The 17,020-nt window shown below is 42.8% G+C and overlaps 1 protein-coding gene across 5 annotated transcripts in view; it reads left to right on the top strand.

The window, feature by feature from the left end:
• The window catches only part of PDE7B (phosphodiesterase 7B), a 391,225-nt gene that overhangs the window by 166,610 nt on the left and 207,595 nt on the right, over positions 1–17,020 (top strand). The window lies entirely within an intron of this gene.

Here is a 17,020-nt window from a genome sequence, read left to right as displayed (position 1 = left end):
ATGAGTGCTGCAGCATTACAGTGAGCAGTGTCTGCTGCAGGAAATGAAAGCGGCTGCTAGCATAAAACTAACATTGTTTTCAGGAGTGTGATTCTAAAATGCGGGAGGAGGAGCCACTTGTCAGAGCTCCTGTGTGCTGTGTGTGTTCTTAAAAATCAGTTCAGCCAACACAGCTAGTTTGTGTTGTTCAGTGGATTAATATATAGCTATGCTCAGTGGCTAACAGTCCTCTTATTTTCCCAGTATGTGCAATGAGACTTTTTACAGCTCTGTTTGAGATGTTGCTGTAGATATAAACCCTTTGCAATTTGTAAATCTTTTAGTTTTTCTTTAAACATTATACCTGGTAGAAAAAAAAACACAACAAGAAAACCAATTTATGTAACAAGGAACAGAGTATGAACAGACCTACCTCATGCAATGCACCACAAAGGGTTATGAAAATTAACTAGACTAAGCTGAAACATGCTAGCTTAAAAGACTGCAAAAATATTAGCTCTGAAATGCAGAGGATGTGATATGTGCTGTGAATGGACAATTGCTATTCTGCAGTGCCTAGTGGGAAAACAAGGACTTTGTGTATTGCAAATGCATAACTGCAGCTCCTCCATTTCCTCTGCTGTATCTTCACTGATGACTGCAGAAACAAAGAGGTTTGTCACAGATAAACTCTTTACTGCCCAATCTTTCTGGAGACACTTGAGGATAATTTCTTTTTCATATCATCCAACAACCCAAAGTCAAGCTTTTTTAGTTGAACTGCTGCTTTGTAGTCTCTATGCCATTCACACCTCCCCAGCCCTCCCCAAACTCATGCTTCTTGAACTGCCAGCTGTTTTCAAAAAACCTGAAGCACTGCTCTAGCCCCGAGTTTAGGAAGGTTAATGTTGTGTTGGATAGATGATTGACTGATTAATAAATTTGCCTAAGGGGAAGCCTGAGTCTGTAGGGACTATAGCCTGTTCTGTAAAGAATAACCCCATAGCTAATCAAAGCTGTTTCAAAAAGACAGTCTGAGAGACAGTGGTTTGTAATAGTTTCCTGGAATTAAGTTATTCACTGATTTTGATGAAGATTTTTTTCAAGAAAAGCTTTGTTTTTATGCTCTCTAATGTTCATATTGCTGCATCTGTGTTTCATTGCAACTAGTGGTGATAATACTAGTATGTGTGCTAACTGGACTTCAGCTGAGGAAATTACTCTTTTTCTACTTTAGTAAGAAAAGTTTAGCTGTAAAGCTTTCTCTGAACATTCCCAATTCAGCATCAAGAACAAAATATGGTTGAAGATTGGCCTCTGTCATGCATGAGATGCTTACTGACATTTGCAATCACATTATCTCAAGCTCTCTATTTCAGAAGTTTCATGTGATATGAATGACTGTTCGTTCTGCTTATTTCCTCAGGGGGGACAAGAGTTGTCACCAGTGGGATTCTAGTGATGCCAGCAGTGTAAAGCATCCTCCACTGCATTTGATCAAATATGTTGCAGATAACTGTTTAAAACTGTGAAAAGTTTCATGCTGTAAATGTGTACACACATATATATGTATGTATATATAGACATACACATATATATGCATACACCGTTATAAAAAGCAACTGTTTCCTCCCCTTCCTCCCTGTTTATGTACTTTTCCCTTCTGAGACCCAGCCCTTTTCTTGCCCTTTCCAGACCTCTAGGTAAGTCACTGAAGCAGACTGATTTTTCCAGTGTCTTAATTGTATTTATGAAGTATAATTGAGACATTTAATCATATGTAATTCCTTTTCACTCACCCCATGGACCTTCTGCTAACAGTTAAAGCATGTTTTAATGATAAACAGTCTGCAAATTTATATGTTATGTTGTGTAGAGATGGTCTTCTTGTGATTTTTCAGTTTCATAGGGAGAAATCTTCTCTTACACTGGCAATTTCCTTTAAGGAGCTGTATGAAACAGAAATGCCAGCTACAAGCTCAGATATCACTGTTTCACAGTGATGACTAAAACCTGATGTCTCCTTTTTTTCAATAGCAATTAAAAATGTTTAAGACTTAACCTGTCCTGCAGTCTGTCTAGACACCTGCCTAGATGCTCGTGATGCAGTTGGGTTAACAGAAAAACAAGTCATTTTGGGCAGCCAGGAAGACATCCCATTTAAATGAGCATTCTTAGCAACTTACTACTGTTCATTTGTTTTCTCTGTTTTCATGCTGGAAATCAGTATAGTGCTCCACGTGTTTGTCACAGGGTGAAAGTGAAAGAGACAGCTGGGGTCCTACTGACTGCCAGAACAACATTAATTGATTTGTAACAAACGGATGCCTCAGTATTTCTCCTCCCACATCCAGTGTGTGTGTAAGACAGGATTTTCTGTGTTGGAATTACAGCATTGATTTTTTTTTTTTGTTTTTCATGGAGAAAGCAGAGTCCTCCTTGCAGGGACATCAGTTTTCACACTTTCAGTGAAACACTGGCTTTACATCTAGTGTGAAAATTGTGCTTTTCAGTCGCAAGCTTCGGAATGTGGAACTGGTATTATTCAGAATTAATGCCCATGGGGCACTGGGACTCAGACTTGCAGCCTAAGTGGCCAAATAGGTTCAGAAGTTATGGTGTCTTTTCTTTCTCTGACTAACACAGGGTTCATCAATTTGGGCAGCTAAAGATGAAACATGGTAGCTGAAAAGCTGCACCACAAAGGCAGACACCACATATGACTCTGGCAGGGGGGTTGGACTAGATGATCTCTCAGGGTCCTTTCCAGCCCCTGACGTTCTGTAATTGTGTGATATGCTGTCAGATTAGGTTGGCTTTTAAACTTGTCCTGTGATTTCACAGCAAATGAATAGAAATCATATTTCGTGTCTTCTGATAGTAGTAGCAATTTGTCAGGTCCAAAGTATTAGCTTTGTGTAAATACTAAAGAGATAGAACATATTTGTTGTAGTTGAGACAAATTATTTAACTATTTTATAGAAATCTAAAATGCAAAGTCAGTGTAAAGGGGGAGTGCCAAGAGGATGGAGCCAGGCTCTGCTGGGTGATGCCCAGTGACAAGACAAGGGGCAGTGGGTGGAAGCTGAGGCATAGGAAGTTCCATGGAAACACGAGGAGGATTTTTTTTCCCTGTGAGGGTGACAGAACACAGGAACAGGCTGCTCAGGAGAGTTGGAACTCTCCCTCTCTGGAGATATTCAAAACCCTCCTGGAGGCATTCCTGTGTGATCTGGTACAGGAGATCCTGCTCTGGCAGGGGGGGTTGGACTGGATGATCTTTTGAGGTCTCTTCCAGCCCCTGACATTCTGTGATTCTGTGAACTTCTGAAAGTCTGAGTTTTTTAGCAGAAAAAAAATTCTTCTGTATCTTCCTGGATTTTTTTCAGATTGCTTTTATTTTTTTTTTACTATAATACCATGCCAAGAAAATTGCATGAGAAAACAGTATTTGAACCTCTAAACTTCTCATTTGTTTTCCTGTAACAGATTGTGGAATTCAGAGGAAGTATTGCTACAGTGCACAGTGTTCAGATCTAGGCTAGTGATACCTATCTGTCTTAAAGCTTCCAGTTTTGAAGTAGACATTTAACAAAACAGTGCCCAGTGAGATAGGAGGGAGAGCAGCTCTAGAAGCCAGACATCAGTGGCAAAACTGTAAGTGAAAAGGTTGAGGCACAAATAATTCTCATAATACAACAGTCAAATGATCCAAGAATTTCTGTTGCACACATTCAATAGTGTGACATCTGCAGTCCACCAGTGCTATGATTTTGATATACATTATTCCCTTAGTCTGTTCCTAGAAAGTGAAAAATTCACAGCTTTCATTTTATTATGTGAATTATCTTGAACTATAGAAATTAATATAAGAGCCCTATTGGAGGTTATTTTCTTATTCTGTTCTTCTTCCCCATGGGAGTTATGAGCGAGGACAGATGAGAACTCAGTTTAGCTACTTGTTTAAACCACGTAGTCTCATGGTGGTATATGATACACTTCTGCCAGCTTGCTATCCAACCAAATAAGACATCTGGGTTGCCTGGATGGATAAACATAGCTGATGATGTCTCCTTCTCAATAGATGGAGAGAAGCAGTTAAGACTCTTCCAATCACACAGAGAGGCAGATTTGTTGTAGTTCAGTTAAAAGAAGGATTGCATGCAGACAGAAACAGTAAGGGTTTGGTTTTTTTTCCTCTTTGAGTAGCTTGTTTTAAAAATAAGAAACAAATATTTAGAAGAAGATATTTGCAGAGGTATTTTTTCCTTTAGCTGGTAGGTTGATACTAGTTACCCACAAAAATTTCTGGTATGAGAAAACTCACCAACTAATATCTCCCTGTGGTGTGTGTTGATGCAGTGTAAGGTTTTCAAAAGCAGAGCACAGAATCTCCTGTCAAAATAAGTTGAGCTAATAATTGTCACGAAGGCAGAAAAAGACACTTGTGGGTTAACTTCTGTCAGAACCTACATATAATTTGCTACAGTTTTTTTCATAGCAGAGTCTGTGATAGTAACCCATCCAGATGTAGGAAAGGTGTTTTTTGGAGAGGACAATTATTATCTTTCCAAGAATAAAGTGGGAGGGAGGCACATTTTGCCCCAAAATGCAGCAATTCAGAGATGACTCAGAGAAATATACATCTGTAAAAGTGAAATTAAGAAATTGCAACTTCAGCTAGAGAACTCTTGGAGGATGATATAGAGCCTGTAACTTCTCCCATTCCCTTTGGAAATTGCCCATTTTTTCCTTCTGAAGGAAACAGTCTGTACTCTCACATTATTATTGCCTTTGTCTCCCCTTGTCCAACCTTTTCCCACAATATGTTTCCTATAGTGCATCCAAAGACTGGCCAAGCTCTGGGCCTTGTCCTGGTATGAGGTAGCAAAGTTACCATTAGCATACAAGAACTCTTTCTCTGGAAAGAGGGATGAAGATTCTGAGTTAGTTGCTGTGCTTTAATAAGAAATACATATTGACATGAAACTCCTCAGGGAATGACAGCATTCAGCTGTCATTCAAACAGTGTAGTTGTTTTCCCCTTTACATGTGAACAGCGTGCACTTGCAGCCAACCGTAGCCTGGGCTGCATCAAGAGAAGTGTGGCCAACAGGTTGAGGGAGGTGATTCTCCCCTTTACTGGTGAGACCCCGTCTGGAGTACTGCATCCAGTCCTGGAGCTTACAGGAAAGTTTTGGGCATGCTGGAGTGTGTCCAGAGAAGGGCCACAAGGATGATGGCCATCAATACTGGAGCACCTCTTCTATGAAGACAGACTGAAGGAGCTGGAGTTGTTCAGTCTGGAGAAGAGAAGGCTCCAATAAGGCCTTATAGTGACCTTCCAGTATCTGAAGGGGGCCTACAGGAAAGCTGGTGAGGGACTTTTTAGGATGTCAGGCCATGATAGGATTGGGTGGAATGGAGCAAAACTAGGAGTGGATAGATTCAGATTGGAAGTTCTTCACCATGGGATGGTGAGACACTGGAACAGATTGCCCAGGGAGGTGGTGGAAGCCCCATCCCTGGAGGTCTTTAAGGCCAGGTTGGATGTGGCTCTGAGCAACTTGATCTAGTGTGAAGTGTCCATGCCCTTGGCAGGGGGGGTGGAATTAGATGATCCTGGTGGTCCCTTCCAGCTCTGACAAGTCTATGATTCTATGAACCTTGGCTTAAGTGGCCCCAGAAGACAGGATCTGGTTAATAATTCTGTAGAAGAGCACCAGTTTCCACAAGAAGCTGAGGTGTACCAGTGCCCACTCATGCATGTAGGTGCACAATGAAGTACACTAAATATGGGCAACACCAGACATTTTAGTTTGCTTTTCACTCAACTTACCACTTACACTTGACCTTAAATCTGTGAGAAAGTTGGATAGAATGAGGAAGTGCTGCATACCATCTTTCTGGGAAGGGGAAGAAGCCTTCACAGGGACACCCAGGCAGCTGAAACAGGTTAATGGCCCTTTGCATTTCGAACATTGGGGTGCGACTTGTCTCTGTGTTACTTATGCGTAGGCACACACTGCTGTAATGTACCTGGTGTCCATTAATAACAATGCTCAAGTGGCATCAGAACAGCCATCATAAATTTCATTAGTTGCTGTATCTCCAGTTTAATCAATGTGGTTATTAGAAGACTGTACGACAGCCAGGAAAACAACAATTAGTCCTGATTTATAAAGGAGATCTTGCACACATCAGCAAAAGAGAGGAGCTTTGCCTGCTCAGAGTTTGCAAGGACACTGAGCTGCATTCTTTCTTAGCAGACAGGACACTCTTATTAGTGAACTTTGTGCACTCTGTATTAAATAAAGTGGGGGAAATAATGTACCATAGAGAAAAAACTACTGTAGTGAAAGTGTATTTTCCAAAGTCTAAAATTCTGTCCCAGCTAGAAAGATAACATTTTGTTTACCAAGCAAATTCCTCAGGTGTACAGTGGCTTTGTTTTTGTAGGACTGCTTTAAAAAGCACAATAACTAAAAGATAAGAAGATAAATGGAAGAAAACCTGAATCAGTTTGTGAGAGTGTAAAATGGCTCTGTTCCATAAGATTGATAGGACTCTATCAATTTCATGTCTGCAAAAGATCATGGAATCATAGAATCAACCAGGTTGGAAGAGATCTCCAAGATCATCCAGGCCAACCTAGCACCCAGCCCTATCCAGTCAACTAGACCATGGCACTAAGTGCCCCAGCCAGGCTTCTCTTCAACACCTCCAGTGACGGCTACTCCACCACCTCCCTGGGCAGCTCATTCCAATGCCAATCACTCTCTCTGCCAACAACTTCCTCCTAACATCCAGCCTAGACCTCCCCTGGCACAACTTGAGTCTGGGTCCCCTTGTTCTGTTGCTGGTTGCCTGGGAGAGGAGACCAATCCCACCTGGCTACAGCCTCCCTGCAGGTAGTTGTAGACAGCAATGAGGACTGCCCTGAGCCTCCTCTTCTCCAGGCTGCACACCCCCAGCTCCCTCAGCCTCTCCTCATAGGGTCTATGTTCCAGGCCTCTCACCAGCTTTGTTGCCCTTCTCTGGACATGTTCCAGCACCTCAACGTCTTTCTTGAATTGAGGGGCCCAGAACTGGACACAGCACTCAAGGTGTGGCCTGACCAGTGTTGAGTACAGGGGCAGAATAACCTCCCTTGTCCTACTGGCCACACTGTTCCTGATGCAGGCCAGGATGCCATTGGCACTCCTGGCCACCAGGCCCACTGAGTTTTCATGTTGTATAAGTACTCCTTCACTTCACCTGTTAGATCAAATTTTTTGTTTGTTGCCCTTTTTTGTCACACCTGTTTCATACCAATTTTCCACAGCTTCCTCTCTGCTGTGTAACCATGGCCCCACAGAAGCTACTATGGATTCTTTCCTTTCCATCACCCTCTAAACCTGCCTTCTCTTTTTTCTGTTCTCACAGAGAAAAAAACCCAAGTTTGCCAGATTTTACTTGAAGTCACAGCCTCACAGTTAATCTTTAGCTTATCCATTAGCATCTGCAAAAGTCAGTGTATTTGTGATACAGAGGAGTCTGATCTTGCTGGTTTTCAATGCAGAACATGCTCTACTTCACAGCTATGAGCTACTGGCACGGCTATGCAAATAATAAAAGCTGAGCAATAACAGGGCAGTAGTCACTCAGTTTAGGGACCAACCTGTGCTCCACTGTAGCACAAGGTGTCTTCCACATAACAGGGCTGTAACATCCCATGTCTTTGGATCACCTATAACAACACTACCCATTACCAAAATATAACCTCTGTAATAGTATGGGAACGGAAACCAGTGCAATGTGAGTGTTGAATGAAGTTCATGCTGTGTATCATCAAAGCTGATAGAATTGGTCAGGCTTTCAAAAAGTCTTAAATTCACTGTACTCTCTAAATTAAATGGCCAGATCTGAAAATATGCTGTGCACAAGAGCTTGCCTGGGAAATGTTTTCCCATTCTACCTCAGACAGAAGGAGCAAACAGCCTCCGGTTAGTTCTCTCAAGAAGATATAGGAGGAAAACATTCAAGTTCCCTTGCTGCTTGTGTTGGCTTTCCTAGAGTGGATTGCTACTGCTATGTGCTCCAAGGGTTGATGATCTCTGTTCGTGGGGCCTGGCAGATGGAGCTCAGAACCGGCTGCCCCATGCTAAGCCCCAGCATGAAACCAGAACTTCTCCACTGCTGAACTGGCACATGAAGGCTGCTTCAGGCAGATCTCCACCTGCATCTCCAGGAGTTCTGTCCTGAACTAGAGAAATCTTTCTAATGGGCATTTTCTCCAAATGAGGACCTCCTCCTGACCAGCTTTTGTTCCAAAACAATTGTTGCATGTAAGAAGAAAGTCTGGGTATATTTTGAGGGTGGAAAACAGTATCTTACTGCGACTAGAGTATTCCCATCTTACCTGTGAGGACTGAAGGGCAATGAGACTTGAGTTGGTTCAGGAGCCTGGTAGTAGGCAGAGATGACTGAAAATCTGGTTCCTGTCTGATGACCAATTTGAAAAGTCTGCTTAGATGTTTCTGTCTTCTTATTAATTGAATTAATGATTAATTGAAAACTCCAAAGTCACTGAAACCTTGAAATGCTGACCATTCAGCAGCCCTCTTCTACCTTTCTCCCACAAGACCTAGTATTACTTTGGTTCCTTATCTTGACAATAATGGGGGGAATAAAACTAGCACTCTGGGCTTTATTTTTGTGGCAACTATATAGTGCTGAAGACATTATTTATTTGTGTCAAAATTTTCTTGTAGTGGTTGTCTGTGAAATGCACTTGCTTTAAAAAGAGTCACAGAAGCACACATTTGTCAGGGCTGGAAGGGACCTTAAAGGTCATCTAGTTCCAACCCCTCTGCCATGTGGGGCACTAGATCAGGTTGCTCAGAGCCTCATCCAGCCTGGCCTTAAAAACCTCAAGGGATGGGGCTTCCACCACCTCCCTGGGCAACCTCTTCCAGTGTCTCACCACTCCCATGGTGAAGAACTTCTTCCAATCTGAATCTAACCACTTCTAGTTTTGCTCCACTCCCCCTAGTCCTATCACTACCTGACACCCTAAAAAATTCCTCATCAGCTTTCCTGTAGGCCCCCTTCAGATACTGGAAGGCCACCATAAGATTGCCTTGGAGCCTTCTCTCTCCAGACTGAGCAACCTCAACTCTCTCAATCTGTTTCCATAGGAGAGCTGCTCCAGCCCTCTGATCATCCTTGTGGCCCTTCTCTGGACACACTCCAACACATCCATATCTTCCCTGTAATAGGGGCTTCAGAATTGGAATGCAGTACTCCAAGAGGGGTCTCACCAGAGTGGAGCAGAGGGGGAGAATCACCACCCTTGACCTGCTGGCCACACTTCTCTTGATGGAGCCCAGGATATGGTTGACATTCTGGGATTGAAGTGCATGCTGGTGGCTCACACTGAGTTTCTTGTCCACCAGCAGCCCTAAGTCCTTTTCCACAGACTTGCTCTGGAGCCAGTCACTGCCTAGACTATATCAGTGCCGGGGGTTGCCCTGGCCCAGATGTAGGACCTTGCACTTGGTGCTGCTGAACCTCATGAGGTTGGCTTGTGCCCACCTCTCCAGCCTTTCAAGGTCCTTCTGGATAGATCCCTTCCCTCCAGTGTGTCAGCCACACCACACAGCTTCGTGTCATCAACAAACATGCTGAGGGCACTCTCAATGCCACTGTCCATGTCTTCAATGAAGATGTTAAACAAGAGTGGTACCAGTACTGGTCCTTGAAGAAGCTTGCACATGTATCATCAAGGTATTTTTCTTCTCATTCTTCTCTCCCATTCAGCCCTTTAGATCTTCTCTACCAGAGTTAGAGAGTGTGGGATTGCTTAAACACCATAGCAAACATTACTTTAAATCAAATAGTATGAGAAAGCGAGGTTAGTAATGCTTAAGCATGCCAGCTGGTCTGAGAGCTTCTTGGGTGGCAGTATCTCATTCATCTGGACCACCTAATATGTGACTGTGACTTGGTCTCATATTAGGACTTTTTAAGTTGATATTCACCATTTAGTTTAAAAGCCCATTAAGCATCACTTGGCTAAACCTTTATTAACTTCTAATCATGTTTACTACTAATATGAAAATCCTGACCTGACTTCTCTTGTTTTCTAAGCTTTAGTAAAAATTATTTCACATTTCATCACAGAATGAAGCATGTAATATCAATCTCTGTTCAGCACCCTATCATTTTATGACAGCTGATGAAATTTAGTTTGCAAGTATCAAAAGGCTCAGATGTTTAAAACCTAGAAAGAAATGAGCAGAGAGGTCTTCATGTTATGTAGCCACTCTTTAATTGTCATCTATTGACAGTACTTTGACAGATGACCTTTTCTTCACCTCTGTTTTTAGAACTTCAAAAGCCTCTGAGCTACTTTCTCTAGAGAGAGGCAATTCCTTCTCTTTGACCCTCTGTTAGCCCTTTTTTTCCTCTGAGAATATCTGTCTAAAAATTACCTTTTCAATTACCCAAGCAACTGGGGGGCATGGTCTGAAGCTGCACCAGGGGAGGTTTAGGTTGGATGTTAGGAAGCGCTTCCTCATGGAAAAGGTGATTAGGCACTGGAGTGGACTGTCCAGGGAGGTGCTGGAGTCACCATCTCTGGAGACCTTTAAGAAAAGATTGTATGTGGCACTTGGTGGCATGGTTTAGCTGATCTTGTGGTGCTAGGTTGTAGGCTGGAATTGATCTTGGAGGTCTTTCCCAGCCTCAATGATTTTAGAATCATAGAATCAGTCAGGGTTGGAAGGGACCACAAGGATCATCTAATTCCAACTCCCCTGACATGGGCAGGGACACCCTATCCTAGATCAGCCTGGCCAGAGCCTCATCCAGCCTGACCTTAAACACCTCCAGGGATGGGGCTTCATCCACTTCCCTGGGCAACACATTCCAGGCTCTCATCACTCCCATGCTGAAGAACTTCCTCCTTTTTGTGATTGTGTGATTTATGGCTTCTGTCACAGAAACCAGTGCTGTTTCTCCTAGTAGCAGACAGAAAACTAGCCACAATCTGATGCTGACAACTACCTGAATTGTTTTGCATTTTATTAAGTTCAACACGAGCAACTCTAAAGCTTTTGAGCAAAGCAGGGAATTCTTGTCCATGGTGCAAACGTACAACACAATAATGAATTTATAAATGCACTACTGTAAGTCAACCTCTGAGGCAAACTGAGTTTCATGATCTGAATTGTGATATCACTGAACTCTGCAGAGAAGTGCCACTTGAGTGCAGCAGAGAGGAAAAAATGGTTTAGGTTATTTATATTAAAAAGTTAAATATGAATAAGACTGTCAACACGGTTGCTCTTGTATTCCCTGATTGGAGATGAGATTCAACATATTGTACCCTCACATTTGACTCATTACAGGTTTGTCTGTGCTGACAACAAATAAGCTGCACCATAGAGAGTGATAGGGTGATTCTGGGGCATAGGATACCTGTAGATTTCATAGAGTCATAGAATGGGCTGGGCTGGAAAGGACCTCCAAAGATTATCTAGTCCAACCCCCTCTGCAGTCAGCAGCAGCATTGTCAACTAGATCACGTTGCCCAGAGCCCTGTTGAGTCTCACTTTGAATATCTCCAGAGATGGGGCCCTGATGACCTCCCTGGGCAGCCTGTTCCAGTAAAGAACCTGTTCCTAACACCCAATCTAAATCTGCTCTTCTCGAGTTTGAAGCCATTGTCACTTGTCCTGTGAGTGCAGCCCCTTGTAAACAGTCTCCAGCTTATTTTTTGCGCCCCTTCAGGTACTGGTAGGCTTCTATTAGGGCTTTCAAGAGCCTTCTCCAGGATGAACAACCCCAGCTCCCTCTACCTGTCTTTGTAGCAGAGGTGTTCCAACCCTGAACATTTTTCGTGTCCCTCCTCTGGACTCCCTCCACCATTTCAGTGAGAAATTGATCAGGAAAACTTATGAAGAGTTACTCCACTAGAGGTTTCTACCAAAATTACCAGTGTTGGTATACTTTTCAGCTGGTTCCTTAAATTGCCCTCACTGCCTGTCAGAATCAGGTACCTACTGAGCACACAGGTAGCTGAATAATTGATGTGCCTCTGCATCTTGCCTGTGAACCTCAGGCAGTGTTTCTGCAGTCTCTCTGTGCTGGAAGAGGAACTCATTGGAAAGACAGTTGTGTGAATTGAATGGCCTTGGTCTTAGCCCAAGCAGGCAGATATGAAATTGAGTCAGCTGAAGTTGTGACATTATAATATATGATACACAAAATGATGTTTCTCATGCTTCATACCTGCAATAGCATTGACTGATCAAGAGTCTAATATAAAGGGATGTGTTAATGAAAACTGTAATTTAAAAAGAGAGTGTTTCTGAACTCATTGATGTACACAGAAATAGTTGAGGGGATTTAAGAAAGGCTTTACAAATGCTGTTTTTTTTACACAAAGAGGCATATAAACAAAGTGTTCACTTGATTTGCCTGCTCCAACACTTTCCTTTTAATGGAGATTCTTTTAATGACCTGACTCAGAATTTGCAGTATTATCCATTTTAAAATACTTTCATTTTGAAAGTCCTGCCTTGCTGTGCACCTAATGTTTCCACTGGCTTTGCTGGTGTCTGTGAGATCCTCAGAATGTTTTAAATCAAAATGTCAAGTATGCACATCAGCCAGCCTATGGCAGACTTCAACACAATGGTAGGTCAGAGTTTTCCAAAGGATTGGACATTTTAACACTAGAAGTAGTCAAATGGTTACCTAGTATAATTTTACTATGATATTAGTTTCTATTAAAAATAAAAGTAATGCTATTTGCACTTCAGTAAGAGAGGCAAAGTTATCTTCAGCCAGCCCTCTACCCTGCAGGAGAACTGGAGCAAACTTGCTGAGACAAATAGTTGATACCCACCTCTGTTGAGAACTATAAGATAATTTTCTCTAACTCATAAACATGTGTTTTCTTTTGCTTTAAGCTCCTGAGCTTTGTCTTAATGCAGTATTTCCTCTTCTGTCACAAAGGCTCAGTTTTCAGGGCAGTCTCATTTGATATCTATATCAATCTGGATGAAGACATCCTCAGTAAATATGTAGATGACATCAAATTTAGTGGGAAGGCTGTACAGAGGGATCTGAACAGGCTGGATAAAAGATGCCAAAAAGTTTGTATGGTTGTATTTTATATTAGTTTCAGAGCAGCTGCTTCCTATTTCTAAAGATCTCCCTTTTTTTTTCCCATTTTCTCACTTTAAAAAAATACCTCCTTTTCCCCTTGGAGAGTAGAAAACCAAAGACCAGAAAATTGAGTTTTATATTTAACTAATTTTTGGAAAATTGAAACATGAAAGGAAAAAGAATCCTTCATCTTCTGAGTGTGGAGCATTAGAACTACACTGTCCTTCTGAACTCTGAGCATATCCTTACAGGAAGTCACTGCATCATCTTTAAGCAGACTGTGGGCTGGCATAAGGGGAAGGTATATCCATGGCTATCACAAAACAGCAGAAACGTTTCTGATTATGATTGATAACAGAGTAAAAGGGATAGAGACTAATGGAGATGGTCTCAGAGACTTTGGATCCCAAATAGGAGCATGATATCATGTTCAGGCACATACCAAATGAAATACTAACCTAGGAAAATTTGTATTGAGCTAAGAGATTATTTAAGGCTATTGCTCTGTGTTGCAAAGTCTGTTACAGTACCAGCAAGTTATGGAAATGTTATATGTAACATGTTAGTCAGATCAGCAAGAACTCATTTAAGCAAGATATCTCTGTTCCCCACAAATAGAAACCTGGAAAACCAGACATATTAAAGGCAGCCTTATGGAAATGGCTCCTCTATCCATGTATAAATATTTTTTAATGGTCACAGGCTCACAGGATGTTAGGGGTTGGAAGGGACCCAAAGAGATCATCAAGTCCAACCCCCCTGCCACAGCAGAACCATACAATCTAGCTCAGGTCACAGAGGCATGCATCCAGACAGGCCTGAAAATCTCCAGAGAAGGAGACCCCACAACCTCTCTGGAGAGCCTGTTCCAGTGCTCTGTGACTCTTACAGTAAAGAAGTTCCCCCTTGTGTTGAGGTGGAACCTCCTGTGCTGCAACTTACACCTATTGCTCCTTGTCCTATCACAGGGAGCAAGTGAGCAGAGCCTGTCCCCCCTCCTCCTGGCCAGCCCTCAGAGATTTATAGACATTTATTAAATCCCCTCTCAGTCTTCTCTTCTCCAGACTAAAAAGCCCCAAGTCCCTCAGCCTCTCCTCATAAGGCAGTGGTCCAGTCCCCTAATCATCCTTCTAGCCCTTTGCTTGACCCTCTCCAGCAGATCCCTGTCTCTCTTAAACTGGGGAGCCCAAAACTGAAGGCAGTATTCAAGATGAGGTCTCATCAGGACAGAGTAGAGGGGGAGGAGAACCTCCCTTGATCTGCTGGACACATTCTCCTTAACACACCCCAAGATCCCATTGGCTTTCTTGGCCACAAGGGCACATTGCTGTGCCATGGGTAACTTGTTATCCACCAGCACTCCCAGGACCCTCTCCAGGGCTGCTCTCCAGCAGATCACCTCCCAGCCTGTATTGGTGCAGTTTATTATTCCTTCTCAGGTGCAGGACTCTGCACTTGTCCTTGTTGAACCTCATCAGGTTCCTCTGTGCCCAGCTCTCCAGTATGTCTGCAGAACAGTCAAACATTTCCATAAGCAATTCATGTTGGCAGTTTTCTGTTATAGGCATTTTCCATCCCATAAAATAATTTCTTATGGAAAGCTGCTCTGTATCCTTGAGATCTGGAGTTTCCCCCTAAACTTAGGATAGAAAAGACTTTGAGCATCTATTTTGTTAATTTATTTCTTTTTAGTGATTAAAGTTAAGGATTCAGTTCACCTACCCTATTCACCTCTCCTATCAGGAGAGACTGAGGGAGTCAAGGCTGTTCAGTCTGGAGAGGAGAAGGCTCTGAGATGACCTTATTGTGGCATTTCAGAATCTTGAGGGGCCCTGCAAGAAAGCTGGAGAGGGACTTTTTAGAATGTCAGGTAGTGATAGGACTAGGGGGAATGGAACAAAAATAGAAATGGATAGATTCAGACTGGATGTTAGGAAGTTCTTCAGCATGAGAGCAGTGAGACCCTGGAATGGGTTGCCCGTGGTGGTGGAAACCTCATCCCTGGAGGTGTTTAAGGCCATGTCTCAGTTCTAGTTTAAAATTCCCAGAGACTATATATATATATATAGCTAACAGAACCAATACAATTACAGAATGCTTTCATCTCTCCCCCCCTTTTGGAAAGAATTAAGTGTAGAGAGGAAAAGGTAAAACACACCCAAATAGTCTCATTTTTATTTGGAAGTCAAAAGAGAAAACTTTAATAATAAGTAAATGATATTTGAGGTAGCAGAGTTACAAAGAGGTATAGGGAAGGATGAATAAGGTACTATATATATCTCTACAGTCAGATTGATGGCAGTGGGTTGTGGAAGGATAACCACGTGGTAAGACAGGAGCAGCAGCAACAAGGGGGTGGCAAGAGGCAGGCAGGTGAGAGAGAGAGAGGAAGGTCCTCTGTTTTTATAGGGGGCTAGTCAGGAACTGAGATTGGGCTAACCACTACAGCTGGAGTCAGGTTCAAGATTCACTCCCCAGGAGGATTAACCCTTTACATGCCAGGCTGGATGATGCTCTAGACAGCCTGATCTAGTGTGAGGTGTCCCTGACTCTGGCAGGGGGGTTGGAACTAGGTGATCCTTGTGGTCCCTTCCAACCCTGGCTGATTCTATGATTCTATTCACTCTGAGTGCAAACTGTAGCTGCCTCCCACTGAACCCAAAACACGGACTCATTTCAATGGGCAGAGTGGAAACCCTGGAGCTATGTTCCCTATGGGTACCTCAACAGCAGAGACTGCTAAACTGTTTGACTCCATAGCTCTGCTAACACAATCACAGAGACATACAGGTTGGCAAAGACTCTCAGGAGCACCAAGTCCAACCTATAACCCTACTCTACAAGATTATGTCTACTCACCCTCCGTCACATCTACCCAGTTGTCTTCTGTATCAGGTAAAGGGACTGAAATTCTTATTGCTTTCTGGATTCTGTAGGTACTAACAATATCACCTGGAGTCACTTGTGCAAGCTCTTTAAGGTTACTGATTATCCACTCTGCCAAGTTCAGCTCTCTGTGGCTGGTGGACTCGGAAGGCAAATCATATTAGGTGCTGGTTTTGTACAGTCATTCATTTTGAGCATCCTGGAGCTCTCTAAGAAGCTTTGTTGTGCAGCTTTCCTCCATCACTGGCTACATGCTAGGTTGCATGTCTCCAACCAGAATCTCCCACAGAGAATTTGTTTTACCTGGCTCTGCTTCATGTTGTGAGACCAGAGGGTGGGTGGCTAGATAGTAAGTGAAATGGTGGAGGAGGAAGAAATGGGAAAGGTTAGAGAGGATGACAGGGGGAAATTGTACTGCATCTTGTTATCTGAAACATTTGTAATAATGCACCTTTCTCCATCCAATACTTACTATAAATGTGATTGTATTAAGTCTATTTCTTCATTGTTTCTTCTTGTTTCCATCAATATCTGGACCATTCACACATTCTTCAATAATTGACAGAACTACAGAAACTTTCAGGTTGTAAAAGACCCTCAGGATCACCAAGTCCAACTGATTACCCTTTGAGGTTCACCTCTAAACCATATCTTCAAACACCACATCCAAACAATCTTTAAACACCTCCAGGGGTGGTGACTCAACCTCCTCCCTGAGCAGCCCATTCCAATGCCTGACCATTCTTTCCCTGAAATTTTTCTAATGTCCAGTCTAAACCCATCTAGTCACAGTTTGAGGATGTTCTCTCTTCCTCTGTCACTAATTATCTGTGAGGAGAGACCAGCACCAATCTCTCCACAATGTCCTTTCAGGTAGTTGTAGACAGTGACACCAAGCTAGGAGCAGGTGTTGATCTGTTGGAAGGTTGGAGAGCCCTGCAGAGGGACCTGGACAGGCTGGATAGGTGGGCAGAGGCCAACGGGATGAGATTTAACA

Source organism: Pogoniulus pusillus, chromosome 31 (assembly GCF_015220805.1).
Source record: "Pogoniulus pusillus isolate bPogPus1 chromosome 31, bPogPus1.pri, whole genome shotgun sequence".
Classification (NCBI taxonomy): domain Eukaryota; kingdom Metazoa; phylum Chordata; class Aves; order Piciformes; family Lybiidae; genus Pogoniulus; species Pogoniulus pusillus.
This window is presented reverse-complemented; position numbering and strand designations above follow the sequence as displayed.